At 39.7% G+C, this 20,179-nt stretch overlaps 1 protein-coding gene across 1 annotated transcript in view; it reads right to left on the bottom strand.

Annotated features, from left to right (window-relative positions):
- LOC113935567 (zinc finger protein 420) overlaps positions 1-11,582 on the bottom strand; it is a 98,379-nt gene extending 86,797 nt beyond the window's left edge. Inside the window, exons 1-2 of the mRNA XM_035725285.1 lie at positions 11,144-11,582; positions 9,494-9,548 (exon numbers count right to left, since the gene is read on the bottom strand). The gene's annotated coding sequence lies outside the window, so the exon portion shown is untranslated. The remainder of the gene's footprint in view (positions 1-9,493; positions 9,549-11,143) is intronic.
- Between the last annotated feature and the right edge of the window lie 8,597 nt (positions 11,583-20,179).

Genomic DNA, 20,179 nt, shown 5'->3' with positions numbered 1-20,179 from the left:
TTGTAGTTTTGGTTTGTATTTCCCTGATGATGAGTGATGTTGAGCATCTTTTCATGTGTCTATTAGCCATCTGCATGTCTTCTTTGGAAAAATGACTATTCATGTCTTCTGCCCATTTCTTAACTGGATTATTTGTTTTTTGGGTGTTGAGTTTGATAAGGTCTTCATAGATTTTGGATACTGACCCTTTATCACATATGTCATTTGCAAATATCTTCTCCTGTTCCATAAGCTGCCTTTTACTTTTGCTGATTGTTTCCTTTGCTGTGTAGAAGGTTTATTTTGATGAAGTCTCAATAGTTCATTTATGCTTTTGTTTCCTTTGCCTCAGGAAACATATCTAATAAGAAACTGCTACAGCCAATGTCCAAAAGGTTACTGTCTGTGTTCTCCTCTAGGATTTTGATGGATTCTTGTCTCACATTTAGGTCTTTCATCCATTTTGAATTTATCTGTGTGTATAGTGCAAGAAAATGGTCCAGTTTCATTCTTTTGCATGTGGCTGTCCAATTTTCCCAACACCATTTGTTGAAGGGACTGTCTTTTTTCCATTGCATATTCTTTCCTGCTTTGGTGACAATTAGTTGACCATAGTGTTGAGGGTCCATTTCTGGGTTCTCTATTCTGTTCCATTTGTCTATGTGTCTGTTTTTGTGCCAGTACCATGCTGCCTTGATGATTACAGCTTTGTAATACAGCTTGAAGTCTGGAATTGTGATGCCTCCAGATTTGATTTTCTTTTTCAGCATTACTTTGGCTATTTGGGGTCTTTTCTGGTTCCATACAAATTTTAGGATTGTTTCTTCTAGCTTTGTGAAAAATGCTGATGATATTTTAATAGGGATTGTATTAAATATGTAGATTGCTTTGGGTAAAATAGATATTTTAACACTATTTGTTCTTTCAATCCATGAGCAAAATGTTTTTCCATCTATTTGTATCTTCCTCAATTTCTTTCATAAGTGTCCTATAGTTTTCAGAGTATAGATCTTTTACCTCTTTGGTTAGGTTAGGCTTATTTCTAGGTGTCTTATGGTTTTTGGTGCAGTTGTAAAGGGGATTGATTCCTTGATTTCTCTTTCTGCTGCTTCACTGTTAGTGTATAGAAATGCAACAGACTTCTGTGTGTTGATTTTATATCCTGCAATTTTGCTGAATTCCTTTATCAGTTCTATCAATTTTTTGGTGGAGTCTTTTGGGTTTTCTACATAGAGTATCATGTCATCTGCAAAGGGTGAAAATTTGACTTTTTTTTTTGCCAATGTGGATGCTTTATACTTCTTTTTGTTGTCTGACTGCTTTACATATATTTTTTTCCTACTATTTTCTGTTAAATTTTTTAAGTCTTAGATTTTTTTCTGTACCAGCATAAACATGTATCATTAAAGAAGGATGTGAGATTTGGGATAACTTCATAGAAATCCCAGTTCAAGGGCATTTTCTTCTTTGACACTGTGATGTGCAATGTTCCTAGTAATAGACTCTTTTTTGGGAGTAGGATTTTGTAAGAGTTTTGACTAATTACAAAGTTAGAGAGCACAATCCCTCCGAGACTACCCTCAACTCTGACACAAACTATAAGCTCCCCAAACCAACTAAGGCCAATTGAGAGTTTAAAACTACTCTCAAGTTCAAAATTCAGGATTCATAGCTATTCACTGAAAGCTATTATGCTCACAGTTACATAGGAAGTTATTATATGAAAAAAGATACAGATTAAAATCAACTTATAGAAGAAACACATAGGGCAAATTTCAGGAGAAATACCAAACATGGAGCTTCCATGTCTTTTTCCATGCAGTCAGGATGTGTTACTCTCCTGACATCAATGTGTGATGAAACGCATGGAGTACTGCCATCCACAGAAAGTCACCTGAGCCTCAATTTTTGAGTTTTTATGAGAGCTCCAGATGTGGGGATGGCTCATTAATTGACTATGTCATTGATCTGTCTCCAGGTCAATTGATATCCTGTGATCCAAAGCCCCCACTCTTGGTCACACTGTTGTCCTTTCTCACATGGCCAACCATTACCCTAATACTATACAGGTGTGCCCAGTCCCTACCCTACATCACATTGTTAGATTATACTGTGTGACCTAAGGCTTCCAAGGAAACAAAGACTCAGGCATCACATTCCAAGGGCCCAGAGATTATCTCCCAAAAGTACTAAAATGACCAGACCTCTCTTTGGCAAGGCCAAACTCTTGGCTACATAAATTCTGTCACTTCTGAATCTGTGACATTCTTTTGGTTCTGAAAAGCATTTAGTTTCCAACACTTGATTCCTTTTTTCCTTTCACTATCATCCTTGAAAGCATGCCTTTTCTTTTTATATTGCTTTCCCTCTCCTCAAGGAGTGGGCATTTCCTAAGAGTGCCACCTTTCATCTCACCATTTTCAAGAATCTTCCTTTCAGTCAAAAGCCAATAATCTTAACAGGGTCAGTCATGTTGTCAGTATGTTCCCACTCAAGATGGACCTCTATATTCATGGGATTAAGTTATCCATTTTCCAACACTACAACATATCTCTCACTTTTCTCTCCCTAACTCTTTAGTCTAGTATGGACACCAGAGCTGATCTGCCTGTTTGGGGTATGTATTTCTCCACTTACATAGAAACTGAAGTTTATAGTAACCTCTAGCTTTGAATAAGGCTATAGGCATAGGTTGTTATATGCAGTTTTGTTTTCCTTGATGATTCATATGGTTTTTAAGGGATATTTGGGAAGATATAAGTCCTCTTAATTTCTTTCAATTCTTTCAAAATTATAAAGAGAAAATCCAGTGAAAATTGTGAGATATAAAAATGACACAAATATTTGGAAATGTCGTATTTGATAAAGGTGGCATCTTGTATCAGTGGGGAATATATGGACCTTTAAAAAGGTGATGATGGAATAAGTAGTCATTTGAAAAATGAAAAAACTGGACTACTCCTCACAATATATCAGATTAAGCTCCAGATCAAGCTGCTTGTGAAATGTAAAAACTGAGGGGTGCTTGGGTAGCTCAGTCGGTTAATCATCTGCCTTTAGCTCAGGTCCTGGGATCGAGTCCTGAGTCCAGGCTCTCCTCCCCACTTGTGCTCTCTGTCACTATCTCTGTCTGTCTCTCTCTCAAATAAATAAAACCTAAAAAAAAAAAAAGAAAAATGTAAAAATTGAAATCATATAAGAAGAAGCAATGCCTGGATTTTTCAAAAATTCAGGAGTTAGAGAAACTTACCTGCTGTAAGCCAAATCTATAGGTAATAAGGGAAAGATAGATACTTAACTACAAAAAAAAATTATTTTAATTGGGAAAACACCATTAGCAAAAGATAAATGACGACCTGGGAAAAGGCAAATTAACAAATATATAGAAAATAGCTTTAAAGGCAGAAAAGGAATAATACTCCTATAGAAAAATGGACAAAAGAAATGGACAGTTCATAGTAAAACAAATACAAATACACTAAAGTATATAAGGAGATGTTCAACTTTGCTCACTATTACAGAAATGTTAATTAAAATTACACTGAGAGGGGCGCCTGGGTGGCTCGGTCGTTGAGCGTCTGCCTTCGGCTCAGGTCATGATCCCAGGGTCCTGGGATCGAGTCCCGCGTCGGGCTCCCTGCTCCGCGGGAAGCCTGCTTCTCCCTCTCCCACTCCCCCTGCTTGTGTTCCCTCTCTTGCTGTGTCTCTCTCTGTCAAATAAATAAATCTTTAAAATATATATACATAAAATAAAATAAAATATAAAAAATAAAATAGAATAGAATAGAATAAAATAGAATAGAATACAATAGAATAGAATAGAATAAAATAAAATATAAAATAAAATAAAAAATTAAACTAAAATAAAATAATAAAATAAAATAATAAGAAAATAAAATAAAATAAAATAATTAAATTAAATTAAATTAAATTAAAATAAAATTAAAAATAAAATAAAATAATAAAATAAAATAAAATAAATAAAATAAAATAGAATACAATACAATACAATAAAATAAAAATCACACTGACAGAACAAGGTCCCTAGAAAATATCCAAAAGTTTACTGGCGTATTGTTGGATGACCTATGGGAAAACCAGTAATAAAATGCTGACTGAGTAAATGTACAACCTCAGAGGAGGGGAATTTAGCAATAACCAGGAAGCTACAGAAGCACCTCACCAGTGAGCCAGCCGTCCTTCTCCTAGCAGTCCCCTTCAAAGATGAGCTAGCAGGGCGCCGGGGCCGCTCAGGCAGTTCGGCATCTGACTTTTGATTTCAGCTCAGGTCATGAGCTCAGGGTCATGAGATCAAGCCCCAAATCAGGATCCGCACTCCCTGCCTGCTTGAGATGATCTCTCCCTCTCTCTCTGCCCCTCCCCCCCAATCACATGCGCATGCTCTCTCTCCAAATAAAATCTTTTGTAAAAAAGGAAAAAATAAAGCCAGGAACATTCCAAAAGCTAAATGCTGTTGAACTTTTTTATTTATCTATTTTGTTGATTTTTCTCTTCTTAATTTCTAATTTTAGAATACTTCCATATTTTGTTGTTTCCCTGTAGACAATTAACTGCTAATCAATTTTCTGTTGCTTTTCAATGGTTAGCCTTTTTACTTTTTTTCTCTAGTCTCAGTGCAGTGTCTACAATCTGAAATAAATGTTGGATAGAAATAGGGACATCACTCTTTTTTCCTGATTTTTCCTTAAGGGCATACATTTTTAAACAACTTTGTTGAGATTTAATTCACATGCCATACAATCCACATTTTTAAGTGTACGAGTCCATGGTTTTTAGTATATTCACAGAATCCATTACCACAATCAGTTTTAGAACATTTTCATTATTCCAAAAGAAAGCCTGCAACCATTGGTCACCATTCCTCCAGACATTTTCCAAAGCAACCACACCATTTTATATTCTCTCTTTCTATTTATATTCTCTCTATATTTTATATTCTCACCAGTTGTGTGTGAGGGTTCTAATTTATTCACATTTTTTTTTTTTTTCAGAGAGCACACGCACGTGAACAGGAGTGGGGATAGCGGGTAGAGGGGCAGGGAGAGAATCTTAAGCGGGTTTGATGCTCAGGGCAGAGCCTACGCAGGGCTCCATCTCTTGACCCTGAGATCATGACCTGAGCAGAAGTCAAGAATTGACTAAACCACCCAGGGTCCCCTCTTCACATCCTTCTTAACACTTGTTACAATCTAACTTTTCTATTGTAGCCATTCCAGTCAGGGTGAGTGATATTGCTCTGTGGTTTTGATTTGTATTTTCCTGATGGCTAATGATGTTGAGCACCTTGTCATGTGCTTAATAGCAATTTGTATATCTTCTTTAAAGAAATGCTATTCAGGATAGTTTGTCCGTTTTTAATTGGGTTGTTTAACTTTTTATTGTTAGGTTGTAATATATCTTTATATATGCTGGACACAAGTCCCTCATCAGAAAAATAATTTGCAAGAATTTTGCCCCATAATGTCTTTGGGTTGTCTTTGACTCTCTTGACAGTGTTCTTTGAAGCACAGAAGTTTTTAATTTTAATGAAGTCCATTTACCTACTTTTCGTTTTGTTGCTTGTGGCATATATAAATATAAATACATCTAAAGCACACTAATGTGCTTTCTTACAGTACATTTTACTTATTTTTTAAAGGTTTTATTTATTTATTTGAGAGAGAGAGAGAGAGAGCAAGAGGGGGGAGGGTCAGAGGGAGAAGCAGACTCCCTGCTAAGCAGGGAGCCCGATGTGGGACTTGATCCCAGGACTCCAGGATCATGACCTAAGCCGAAGGCAGTCGCTTAACCAACTGAGCCACCCAGGCGCCCCACTTACAGTACATTTTAAAAGATGGAATAAACTATAAGAGAAAAAAGTGACTACTTTTTGAAGGAAGAGATGAAATTAAACCTTGTTTTGCATATTTGACTTTGGGGCCACATAAATACTTTATATAATTATAGGAAAAAATTAAATTCTAAAAGAGCAATCTCTAAAAATTAAAACAAATCTTTGATTCCAATTTGTAGCATAACATCTCAAGAGGAACTATTCCAAATAACTCTAGCATACAGTAATTTGATTCCATATCCCCAGTGGAATATACCTGAAAGAACAAAAAGATTATAATAAACAAAGAAACAAAAACAGAAAACTGTTTTCAGTAATCAAATCACTATTATTATTTTGAGTGTTCTTTATAAAGTATGGAAGAATCATAGTATTTATTCCATATTTTATAAAGTGTGGAATAAAGAACTGTCCTTTTTCTGTTCCATGATCTCATCCAGAATACATTACATTAACTCTCATATCTCTAGGCTCCTTGGGGTTGTGACATTTATTTTTTAATCTTTTAAAATTTACGGATATACTAGCTTTGTAAAGCCACAGAAACAATGATCAACCCTGTAGCAATGAATACCCTAGCACCTAGAATATAGTCGAGAAATGCCATTTCCCATCAATATGAAGGAGGCTTGAATCAGGAAATGGACAAGAACCTCAAACAGGGTAATAATGCTTGATTTTTGGTTTTGTTTACAATTTATGTTTACAATTTCAAGTAAACTTAATTCAATACAATTCAAGTACTCTGGGTCCCTGCCATAGAACAAGTCCTATTTGGGGTATTATTCAGCCAATGAGCTCAGAAACAGAGGGCAGAAATGCGTTAACGATAAAATAACACATATTAATATGAGTCTTCTGTTTTTCCTTTTCTAAACTCAAATTTAACTCCAATAAATTCCATCTACCCATTTATTTTTCCTGAACAAGCTATCAAGTTTATAAGAGGCCTTTTCACATAAAAGGTGAGGGTCTGATTTGAAATAGTACTAGAAATCTGACAACTGTTTAGAAACAAAGTAATAGCATTTCTCCTTCATGGGTGTTATGGAAATTTGATTTCCATTAAGTGTGTGTTTAGAAGGCAGGTATGTGGGCAGTGCTTCCTTAAAAATTGCAGCTGGCACCTACTCTCTGTAAAAATGAAATCATCTCTATTAGCATTCACTAAATCAGATATTGAATTTCACCTTTTAAACTCTGCTCCTATTTGGTACACTCCTTGTCTCATTTTGAAAATAAAGTTTCATTGGAACTTATCCACATCCTTTTGCTTATATATTATATATGGCTGCTTTCACTCTACAACAAAGTTGAGTAGTTGCAAATGAGAATGTATGACCCATAAACCTAAAACATTAGCTAGATAGTCCTTTGCAGACAGTTTGTCGATTCCTGACTAAGATCTACTGAAAACCAAGAAAGCTGGCAGACTACTAAGATCAAGTCAAAAGGACCCGAGTCAACCTGAAAAGGCTCCAAATGGTCAAATATGGCACAATACTAACTTAAGTATACATAAAAAACTGCAACAGACTGAAACACGTAAATGTATCAAAATCCACACCTTTATAATGATAGTAAAAAATAATAATCACTGTTCCCCAGGAAAGAATGCTAGCAAACCATTATTTCATTATGATTCATTATTTCCTCATTTTGAAAACTGTTAAGTTAGGAGAAAAAAAATCTGTCTTGCCTACCTTAAGGAATCTGTACCTCAAGATAACCAATCCGTTCATACAGGGAATTTTCACTTTATATAATTATTCCCATTAAAGAAAAGAGATATATAATTAATTAGACTATTTAGCAATCTCTAATGAAATAATAATAGAAAATATCACAAAAAGAGGCAAGCAGACATTATATGCCTCTTCATGGAAGTATACACTAGGATCAGTATAGTCATTTTGCCCAAAAAAAGGGGGAGTGGAAATGGAGGGAACACACTAAACCCGATGAAGCCTCTAGATCTAACCTTGAACTAGAGAAATATAGAAAAACATGTTAATGATGACAGACTGTGGGAAACTTTACTGGACAAATCACCCAGCTTCTTCAAGAAATACGTTGAAAGGAAAGAGAGAAAGAAAGAAAAAGAATGAGGGGTGCCTGGGTGGCTCAATCGGTTGGGCGTCTGATACTTGGTTTCAGCTCAGGTCATGATCTGGTGGTCGTGAGATAGAGCCTGGAGTTGGTGTCAGGCTCCACGCTCAGTGGGGAGTCCGCTTCAGATTTGGTCTGCCTCTTCCTGTGCCCCTCCCCCCACTCACATGCTCACTCTCTCTTACTTAAACAAGAATAAGAAACTATAGATTTTTAAAAAGACTTATGAACCAATCACAATGCATGGATCTTATTTGGGTCCAGATTCAAAGAAATCTTAAAATTGAAAACAAAGTTATTTGCCCTGGGGGGGAATCTAAACTCTAACCTGGAAATCTGATATTAAGGAAATATTATTTATTTTTTTAGGGAGATTAATGGTATTTGATTAAGTTCTTAAAAGACCATCATTTATATACACATTTATGGATGGAACGATACAGCTTCTGGTATGTACCTCAAAATAATCCTTGGTAAGTAGAGGTACAGATTAAACAAGATCAGCCATGAGTCAGTCATTACTGAAACTGAGCAAAGTGGTGCACAGACGTTCACTGCTGCTTTGTCTATTTTTGTACATGATTGAATTTTTTACAATGAAGAGTTAAGGAAAATGCTGATCAGGGCTTAGTAAACTGATTTTACCACACACAAAAATCAGGTAACAACCCCACAGCTTCAAAAACCCTGTAACAGCATATTAATAATTTCCTTAAACTTTCCAACAACCAGCAAAATACCTTGAATAAAACATTAAATCAGAAAATATTGTTAGAAAAGTGATAATACAAGGGACAACATAGCAAAAACTATTGAAAATTTAAAGTCCACATAAACACTGTTTGAGAAACTAGCATTCATTCTACCAACAAACTCACTGATAGGCTAAATGACATATAGTCAAGGATATTTATCCCACCATTGTTTATAACAGCAAGACTAATAGCCATCTGAAAGTTCATTAATAAGGGTTAGTTCTTAAAATTACGGAATTATGTAATACCGGGCAGCCATAAAGTGAAGAAGTCAATCATGTACTAAAGGATATATAGAATTCCCCTGGAAGTACTCAAGAACCTAGGCACACTGGCTGCTTTCTGAGGAGGAAAAGCTCATGATTAAGGGCAGGGCTGGGAAGAATTCACTGTATACTCTTCTGAACCTTTTAAATACTTAGAAGATGCTCTCTCAAACAATGAAATTGAAAAGAAAATACTCAAAGTCAAGGCTTTCAAATTTCACTCTGTGAGATGTATTCCATTCCTTCAAAAATCTTAGAAAAAGACTAAGTATAAAAATGGAATTGAAATGTTTGCCCAGTGAATATGTGTACCTCAGGTCATAAGGAACAAAATGGGAGTGGAATAATCTCATTGGGTCCACTCCTTCTGGCCCCACTACTCTTTGGAATAGCCAGGCCCAAAGAGCAGAACACTAAAAGGATCCTTGTTACACTCCTTGTTACGGAGTTTCAAAAGAAAGAAAGCAATGTTCCCGTATTGGGAAAAACCAGAAAACACTTCAGAGACAGAAGAAAGAATAACAGCTTACCTTGGATAAAACTCTCAGTTGTCCAACAGCGGCTCTTCCCTTAGTCTCTGGTCACCTGTGTAAGACAAGTCCATTGATTGGTAAGAGATAAAGAATCGTGAGACACCAAGCCTTTCTTTGAGCCCAGACTGACTTGTTAGAAACAAGCAACTACTTCCACCCCACTCCCACCCCTCTTGAACTAATAAATAAACATTCAGAGGAAGGTCAGAGAGAGACTTGAGCAATGCTGCCCCCTCTGAGAACCAAAGTGGAGGTGGAGAATCCCCACAAGTCTCCCCAGGTGATTTCCTGAGGGAAGAGACTGGAATCTTACAACCCCAGCTTTTTTCCTCCCCTTTTCTCAGGCTCTCCCCTGAACTTGGGGCTGTTTCTGGCTCTAAAACCTCAATATGAAATCAGGTTTGTGACTTGGAGATAAATCTCTCTATCTGGAATCTTTTAATCTAGGATTCACCTTTCTATCTTCCCACATCAGACAGGGACATTTCCAGGGAACCTGGGCCCCCATGGCTACAAGGAGAGGGGGCAGCTGTAACAGCACTCCAGCCAGTCTTAAGGCTTACTTGCTTCAAGTTAACACACTCCTTGCTTGCTGACTTAAGTCCCTTGATCTGCGACAGAACTAGTTTGCTTTCTTTGAGACAGGCAGACCAGTGGCCTTCAGGAATAAAGGACCAGAACCTTCCTAGGCCACAGAGGCCAGCAAGTCTGTTTGAAGTCCCTTTAGTTTTCTGATTAGCCCAGCAATCTTTTAGCAAAATGTTTTTCTTTTTTAAGCTCACAAAAATGATTTTACTGGCCTCCCTCTGCGCATCTGTAGATTTTGCCCTCCTTTTCAGAAAAAACAGAGTACTCTTGCACAACCCCTGAGTACGAAGGAACAAGACCTTCTTGCACAACCCACCGAAACGCAGAGCACCAAGGAACTACAATTTCTTGTACAACCTCCGAGGACCAAGATTAACTCTATAGCTGGCATCAAGTCTGCATGTCATCAAGAAATGTCACAGACCACTGCACTCCCTTAACCGATTAAACCCCTTTAAAAATCTCTGGGCCAAAAATAAACAACAAAACGAAACAAAACAAAAAAACAAGTGAAAATAAAAATAAAAATCTCGGGGCCAGGAAGAAACCTGAGTCGGTCTTTGGACAAGAGTCTGCCTCCTTCCCCAGTGGCCGGCCTTCCTTAAAAGGAATTTGATTCCTTTCCAGTCAAAACTCTTGAGTATTGGCCTTTCCAGCCAAGGATAGCCCAATCTGGGTTTCCGCAACGCAGCCAGCCACAGAGACCCCACAACCACAAGCTTCCAGAAACCCTCAAACCCACAACTGGCCTCAGGGTGACCATTTCGCTATCATTGCTCCCTCCTCCACCCCACGCCCCCCATTCGGCTCCCAGCTAGACACAGTTGGGAGGGGCCAAACTCATAAAAAGTCAATGACACAACTAAAGGAGGAGTCAATCTCAAAGCTTTACACAAGCACTCACACAGCTGGAGACACAATTACCACTCCGTCATGTGCTCACACATAATCATGCAGTCCCACAGGCACATTACGTCACACACACACACACACTGACGTGTTAATGGCTGAGGCTCCGCACACAGCCGGTCTCGGTCCCCGGGCTAAGACAGGCCTCACCTTCAGCCTCCCCGGCGTCCGGCTCACGCTCCGCCAGACCGGAACAAACCCACGGGCCGCGCTTCCCCGGCCGGGGCGCTGTGCAGCTCGCTCCAGCACAACGGCGCTGACCACCTTAGAAGGAAGTGACGTCACTCGCGGAGGCCTCTGGAAAGTGTAGTCCAGAACACGAAAGACCCCCGCAAAAAGCGTTCGACCCGAGTATTCCTCCCCGGGCGCCAGCCCGCCACCCCGACTCCTCCATTCTCTACGGAGAATCACTGCGACCGCGCAGTCCCGGCTGCGCACCCGGCAGCCCAACTCGCATTCAGCCGGAAGTTTATTTCCGCCCCGGGGACTTCTGGGACCTGTAGTGTGGCGTAGGAGCCCTGGAGTTCGGAGCGGGGCGGTCGGGAACCCTCAGCCCCAGCTTGGAGCAGGCTGTGGGAAGTGCCGCCGCAGAGTCCCGAAGACCTGCGGGGGTTGGGGGCGATCGGAGTCTGACGAGAAGAGGAATGCCTGGGCCCTAACTGCAGCCAGGCTTGTGGGGAAGGAGAGACAGGGAGAGTGACGCTTTAGTGCTGGTCTGAGTGCGTTTGCTTCGGTTTATCACCTCGGGTGTGGTTGTGTTGCTATGCCTCAGACTGTTTCACGATTTCTTTTTAAATAATAAAAAATAAGTTGGGTGTTTAAAGTACAGTTTTTGAATGTAACACACAAAAAAGTGCCCAAATCATTAGAGTAAAGCTGGATACATTTTCATAGATTGCTCAGACTTGTGTACTCGTGTAGCATCCCAGAAGTCCCCTACCTGCCTCCTGTAAAGTCTCCATCTGATTTACAACATAGATTAGTTTTGCCTGGTTTTGAACTTTATATAAATGTCATCATATTGTGTGTACACTTTTCCCCCCTTTAGTCTGACTTCTTTTGCCAAATATTTTGTTTGTGAGATTAATCTATAAAGTTTGTTTATTCTCATTGTTGACGGTACTTGGCTTGTTTTCAGCTTGGGGCTACTAGGAATAGTGCTCCATGAACATTCCTGTTTGTATTCTTTTGCTTTGTATACGTGTCGTCTTGGTTACATATATATTTAGGAGGGGCGTTGCTGGGTCATAGGATACACATATATTTAGCTTTAGTAGATATTGCCAAACTGTATTCTGAAGTGGTTTCCCAATTGCAGTTCCACCAGCTTTGTATGATAGTTTCTGCATCCTAACACACTTAATATTGTATGCCTTTTCTTTTTTAAACTTTCTAGTGGGTGTATGGTTGTTTCGATTTGAATTCCCCTGATGTATACATTTGTATATCTTCTGTAACAGGCAAACGCCTGTAACGCCTTCAATATTGCCTCTCCAAACCTCACCATACGATTTAAGAACAAATAGGAGGGGTGCCTGGGTGGCTCATTTGGTTAAGCCTCCAACTCTTGATTTCAGCTCAGGTCATGATCTCAGGGTTAAGAGATGGGAGTTCTGCTTTGGCTCTGCGCTGAGTGTGGAGCCTGCTTAAGAGTCTTTCTCTCCCTCTCCCTTTGCCCCTCCACTGTTTGCTTGTGTGCATGCTTGCACACATGCATGCACACGCACTCTCTCTCTCGAAAAAGAAAAAGAAAAAAAAAACAAAAAGTAAAGGAGTAAAGGCAAAGGTCCGTCCTTCCTGAGGAGGGACCCAAACCACATGCACTAGTCAAAGTATGTTGGGGACTTGACAGTGACCAAGTTTGCCAAACACGTTAAGCTCTTATGGACTTGGAACCTAAGTTACTATGATGCCAAGAAATGCCGTTGGTCATTGTCAGAAAAATTATTTGAACTGGATTTAGAAATAATTTTCCAATTGACAGTATAAATTTATAGGTGGGTTCTTTGGGGCCAGTATCAACTCAGGTTGTTGTGACTGATATTGCTGAATGTATTGTGGAAATAGATGTGTTAATTATAGATAATAATTCCCTTGATCATAAGGGATGTTCCCAATGGGGAAATGCCACAATTAGAAGAATGGTTGTGGCACAAGTACACAACCCAGCGCCTATGAGACCTCTCCAGGGTAGTCACATAGTTACTGCGAAGCAGTACAGGAGACCGGGGAAGGGGAACAGGGGAGTAGAAGGGTTCAGAGGTCACTATAATGATCAAATAGCTAATGGCGGCAGAGGTGTTTAAAGAAACTGTATCACATACTAGCCCTCAGTGACCAGGGGAAAAGCCAATATTATTTGGCATGTCACCATGGACTACCACAAGCTCAATGTGGCAGTAATACACTGGGCACATGGAGTTCCAGATTTAACAATCACAGAATCCATAATGCAGACCGAAGTTGTCTTGTTTTGCAGTTGTAGACATTGCTAATGCTTTCTCAGCATCCCATTGCCTCCTGAAGATTAGAGCCAATTTGCCTTCACAGGTTCTAATTACCTTTATCATGTTGCCATAGGCTATCCTAAACTCTAAAATTTATCACTAGTGGATAGGCTTAGCCCTAAAAAAAAAGCTGAAATATCACCGGATATGTCTTGGTAGCATTACATCGATGGCATTAGTCTGACCGAAAGGGCTAAAGACAGCATGTAGACTGCCTTTCATGAGATGAGTCAATATATGAACCAGAGCTGGAATATTAACATCCCAACAAGATACTGGGGCTAACCACACAAGTAAGCCACTTGGGAACCGTGTGGGCTGATGCTCAGAGAAAAAGCCCTGACCTTGTTAAAGAAAAACTGTTGATCTTAATACCTCTAGCAAACAAAAATGAGGCACAACATCTGCTGGCTTGTTCCGGGGTTGGAGGCACTCCATACCTCACGCAAGGATGAGAATCTTGCTGAACTCATCATATCGGATCGCTCAAAAGAGGCCCTGTCACACTGTAGATGCAGCCATGTCAGATGTAGTGTCTGGTCCAGCACTTTGGACTTCTTGGGACCTTTGGAACACTAACATTCCTGAGTATTCCTGGGCCTGGTTCATGCACATATCAGCTAAGGTAAAGGGAGGTGGGATGTAGGAGACCACTGCCACTGTGCAGCCTCAAAGAAAACTGCTTAAAACTGTGTGTGGCAAAGAGAATTCTGATTAATGGGAGGAGCTGTAGGCTGTTGTGCTTCCCCTGGAAAATATTCCTCCAAATGCACCTTGTGACATTTTCACTGATTCATGGGCAGTAGCCAATGGACTGGCAATGTGGTATGGTGCCTGGCAGTGGGACAACTGAATGATCAAATTTGAGCCTCTTTGGGGATGAAGCGTTATGATAGCAGATTGCACAAGACCCACATCCTGTTTGTGACCATGTGAATGCCCATGGTAAAGGACCTTACAAAGATGAACATCAACGGAATCCACAAGATGATCAGATAAGGACCCAGGTAAGGACCATAGCCACCTGGACACACCATCACACAGGGCATGAGAATTTATCATTCGTGACTAAGCCTAAAAATAAGGCACAGTGATACCAGTACATGAGGTCAAGAAAGCCCAGCAAGAGTGAAATAAGTCAATCAGAGAAAGACATGTATCATATGACCTCACTGATAGGAGGAATTCTTAATCTCAGGAGCAAACTGAGGGTTGCTGGAGTGGTCGGGGGTGGGAGGGATGGGGTGGCTGGGTGATAGACATTGGGGAGGGTATGTGCTACAGTGAGCGCTGTGAATTGTGTAAGACTGTTGAATCACAGATCTGTACTTCTGAAACAAATAACGCAACATATTTTAAGAAAAAAGAAAAAGAAGAAGATAGCAGGAGAGGAAGAATGAAGGGGAGTAAGTCAGAGGGGGAGACGAACCAGGAGAGATGATGGACTCTGAAAAACAAACTGAGGTTTCTGGAGGGGAGGAGGGTGGGGGGATGGGTTAGCCTGGTGATGGGTATTGAGGAGGGCACATTCTGCATGGAGCACTGGGTGTTATGAACAAACAATGAATCATGGAACAGTACACCAAAACAAATTATGTAATATATGATGATTAACATAACAATAAAAAATTAAAAACAAAACCCTCACCGACACACAAGTACCAAAAAAAAAAAAAAGAAAGCCCAGCAAATATGCCCAGGCTGTCAGCTATGCAGTTGAGTAGCAGAGAGAACTCTGGGACACATAACCAAGGATACCAAACCTGGCTGGTGCTGGAAAATAGACCATATGGGCTCTCTACCCTCCACTTAAGGGTACTGCTGAGTGTTGATGACAATAGACACCTTTTCAGAGTCCAAAACTTCCATCCCTGTCCACAGAGCAGATGGGCAGCCATACTATTCAGGGGTTTTAGATGGACAGTGTTATGTTGTTATCTATTTGTATTCCCTAAACATATCCAGTCAGACAATAGTGCCACTTTACAACAACAACAACAAAAATGCAGCAGTAGGCAGCGACCTGGGATATTCATTGGAACTTTCATGGCCGTGTCATACCTAGGCAGCAAGTGCCATTGAAAGATGAAATGGACTCTTAGGGGCGCCTGGGTGGCTCAGTTGGTTAAGTGACTGCCTTCAGCTCAGGTCATGATCCTGGAGTCCCGGGATCGAGTCCCGCATCGGGCTCCCTGCTCGGCAGTGAGTCTGCTTCTCCTTCGGACCCTCCCCCCTCTCATGCTCTCTCTCTCTATCTCATTCTCTCTCTCAAATAAATAAATAAAATCTTAAAAAAAAAGAAAGATGAAGTGGACTCTCAAAAGAGAAATTGGAAAAGATAATCGGACAACCAAGCCCCACTCCCTGTGGAGCACACACTTTAGACAGGCAATTTGGGCTCTAAATGTGGCAATTCCCCCAAAATGGTAATTTTCATTTAAATAGAATGTGTCTGAACTCTACACCTGAAACTAATGATGTACTATATGTTGGCTAATAGAATTTTAAATAAATAAATAAATAAAATGTTTGATTATAAGGAAGAGGAGGGAGGCTCTAAGAAACTCAATCCACATAATCAACTTCTCGCTCTACATTTTTTCCTCCCACATTTACCGCTGGAGAACAGGGGTTGGGAAACTCTAACCCAGTACTTCTTTTGTCTCCTGGCTGTCCTTGTTGGATTTGGCAATTGTGGATATTGATGACAATGATCATGAATATGAGGTGATGACTGCTAAGGTAATGTTGGCTGGCATACACATCAGGGTGAGGAAGTGGTTCTAGGATGGTCCAAGGTATAGAAAGAAACTGCAGGGGCACTCAGGGACCAGTTGTGTGGTGTAAGACATGGGGAAGGTTGGAAAAAGAATGAAGTGATTGCTGCAGACACTGGTGGGGGACCAAAAAAAAGGAACAACTCTTATTGGGGAGAGAGCACTTTAGACCCTTTGAGGTCTGGGTAGAGGTAAGGACCAGTGATCCTTCTCAGCTCTTATCCCTGCATTTGGCCAATTTATCTCAAACTGCCACCATCACCTCAAATTAACTGTTGACCAGTAAGTGATAAATGCAACAACTACTAACTTCAGAAAGTAAGAGCCTCCGCTTGAGATGACAGAACAAGGCTATCATTCTGGACACTGATATGATTTTCTTTAACCTATTCTCAGACTCTTTTCTTGTTTTTCAGACTATTAATGGTTCCAAACACTCTAAGATGAGTGGTAATGACGACTGTATTACCCTGGACTTCCTGCTGGCCAGTACAGGCGATACATGGGCAATTTCTAACATTTCTTGCTACAGTTGATCAATGAATAAGGAAAAACAGAGCAACCCATTTTCACCTTAGAAAGTAATGTGGCTCTCTAAGATTGATCCTGATAGCAGCTGGGGCATATTTAGCTGACTTGGCCCCAAATTGGAAGTTGTAGCTGTGGTCACTATGTTGCTTAAGACAACGGAACACATTTGGTCCAAGCCCCTATTTGTAAAATTAATTAGAGTAGCCCATGGGGTAGCCTGCAATCCTGAGAATGCTTAGCTGGATACTGAAAGGTCAGAGGGTAGTGTTGTAGGGAACAGCCCCACCATGGCAACATGGCCACCTTGCATGTACCCATGCAGGCAAAGGCTAGAAATATAGCTTATTTGAGTCTTGACAGAATGTCTTATGATCCTCCCCAAACATGAGAGAAAGGGAGGCCATTAAGGAGCTGCTACAAGATCATCTCCCATATGCCTCTATATGTCAGACCTTGGGAGATTGTTTTGTGATAGTTTCTCATCACCATTCAGGTTCTGGTGAAGTATGGGGCTTTCTTCCCAACCTCCACCCCTCAGAATAGAGCTGAAACAAAACAAAACAAAAGTTATTATAAAAATATTGAAAAAAAATATTGAACTGCTTAGCTGCAGTCTAGGACTGACTCCTCAGCAACTGGGGATACCCCATTCAGTCACCTGGCCCCTTTGGCTTAATCAAGGTGTTAGTTGGCCTTAGTTCTCACTTAGTGGATCTGGAGAAAAATCTACTTCCAATCTCATTCTTGTTGGCAGATTTCAGTTCCTTGTGTTGCACGACTGAAGTCCCTATTTCCTTAGGCTGTCAGCTGCAGAGCACTCTCAGATATTTTCCAAATGGCCCCCACAGGCAATTCACAACATGTATGTTTGCTTTCTTTCAGGCCAGCTAGAACACATCTCTCTGACTTCCTTTTTTGCTAGTAGTCAGAGAAAACACTGTTTTTAAAGGGCTCATGTTAGATTATGTGAAGCCAACCCAAATAAACTATCTTAAGGGCTCTGATTAATCACTTTAAATACATTCACAAAATCTCTTTTGCCATGTATTATAACATTATCAAAGAAGTAACAGCAGGGAGTGTATATCATGGGGTCCTTCTTAGAATTCTACCTACTGCAGCTATGGTAACCAGAACAGTGTTGTATTTGTACAAGGATAAAACATGGACAAAGGGAATGAAATAAAAATAATTAAAAGATAGTCACTTTTTAGAAAAATACCACATTAACTCAGTGGAGAAAGGATAGTCTTTTCAGTAAATGGTGCTGAAACAATTAGACATCCACAAGGGAAAAAAAAGAATCTTTATCCTTACCTTACATAGTACACAAAATTAATGCAAGACTTTCTTTGACGAAATGCCTAATGTGAAATTTTCACTTAGCTGTAAAATTAAGATAATATAACTTTAAAAGAATACATATGTAGAAAAACATCTTCATGTTGTTGGGAAAAGGAAAGATTTATTAAACAGAACGTAATAAGTATGTCCTATTATGGTTTACAACACCCTAAAAGAAAAAGTAAGTAGGACTTCATTAAAATTAAGAAATGTCATTCATCAAAAGACACAGTGAAGAGAGTGAAAAGATAAACCACAGATTTGAAAAAGGCCTTTGTAATGCATTATAGACTTGTATCATAAATATAAAAACAACTCTCCTACAAATCAATAAAAGGTGACAAACAACCCAATAAAAGTGGGCAATGCTTGCACAGAAACTTCACCAAAGAGTATATTTAAATGGCATAGGAAAGGATGCTGAAGGTCAGTACTTCTCAGAGAAATGCAAATTAAAACCACAATTTAATCTACTACATACCTAGTAAAATTGTTAAAGCTGAAAAGAAAGGGGCACCTGGGTGGCTCAGTCAGTTAAGCATCTGTCTTCAGCTCAGGTCATGATCCCTGGGTCCTGGGATTGAGCCCCATGTCAGGCTCCCTGCTCAGCAGTTCCCCCCCAACCAAATAAATAAATACAATATTTAAAAAAGAAAAATAAATAAAATTGAAAAGACATTATCAATTGTTGATGAGGATATGAACCAAATAGAATTCTCATACATTGCTAGTGGGAATGCAACATGGTACAGCCACTTTGCAAAACTGGCTACATGTGGAAGGCAAGATAATGTCCCCACAAAGATTGGATGTAAAACAGGGTTCTCCAGTAAAACAGAACCACTAGAGACCATATATATGTTCTGTCAACTGAGAATTTTATGCCCCCAAAATTAAGATAAAGTACTCATTTTGACAAAGAAAAGCTGAGATAATTGACTAGCAGGAAACCTGAACTAAATAAATGCTAAAGGAAACTTTAAAAAAAAAGTTTATTTAAGCAATCCCTATCTATACCCAACATGGGGCACAAACTCATCACCCCAAGATCAAGAGCCACATGCTCCACCAACTGAGCCTGCCAAGTGCCCCAAAGAAAATGTATTATGTAGAAACAAAATTATACCAAATGGATCAACACTTTTTTTTTAAAGATTTTATTTATTTGACAGAGAGAGACACAGTGAGAGAGGAAACACTAGCAGGGGAGTGGGAGAGGGAGAAGCAGGCTTCCCGCCGAGCCGGGAGCCGGATGTGGGGCTTGATCCCAGGACCCTGGGACCATGACCTGAGCCGAAGGCAGACGTTCAATGACTGAGCCACCCAGGCGCCCCTGGATCAACACTTTTGAAAAGAACCTTTTGGACTTTATTAAAGTATAGAAATATTGTTCAACTTTTTTAGAATGAACAATCATCTAGATTTTCCTGAATAGATTTGTGAATTGAAATGACCAATTTATTCAGGATGTTACACAAATATTCATATTTGTTACCAGAAGTTTTGTCTTGCCCTTTAAATGTAAAATCAAGGTTACACAAGAATCATAGAATTAAATGTCAAGCTTGACATTTAGATAAACTATAAGGAGCGCCACTAAATTTTGGGAATTTTACCTATAAAAAAGATCAGGTACAGGGCACCTGGGCGGCTCACTTGGTTAAGCATTGGACTCTTGATTTTGGCTCAGGTCATGATCTCAGAGTCCTGAGAGTGAACCCTGTGTCAGGCTCCATACTCAGTGGGGAGTCTGCTTCTCTCTCTCCCTCTGCCCCTACCCCTGCTTGTGTGTGCTATCTCTCTCTAAAATAAAAAAATAAATCTTAAAAAAAAATCAAGTACTAGATATGTCTCCTGAGGCAAGGGAAACAAAAGTAAAAATAAACGATTAGAACTTCATCAACGTAAAAAGCTTCTGCACAGCGAAGGAAACAATCAACAAAACTAAAAGGCAACCTATGGACTGGGAGAAGATATTTGCAAATGACATACCCAATAAAGGGTTAGTTTCCAAAATATATAAAGAA

This window comes from Zalophus californianus, chromosome 17 (genome assembly GCF_009762305.2).
Source record: "Zalophus californianus isolate mZalCal1 chromosome 17, mZalCal1.pri.v2, whole genome shotgun sequence".
NCBI classification, from domain to species: domain Eukaryota; kingdom Metazoa; phylum Chordata; class Mammalia; order Carnivora; family Otariidae; genus Zalophus; species Zalophus californianus.
The sequence above is the reverse complement of the archived record's forward strand: the minus strand, read 5'-3'. Positions and strand labels throughout refer to the sequence as shown.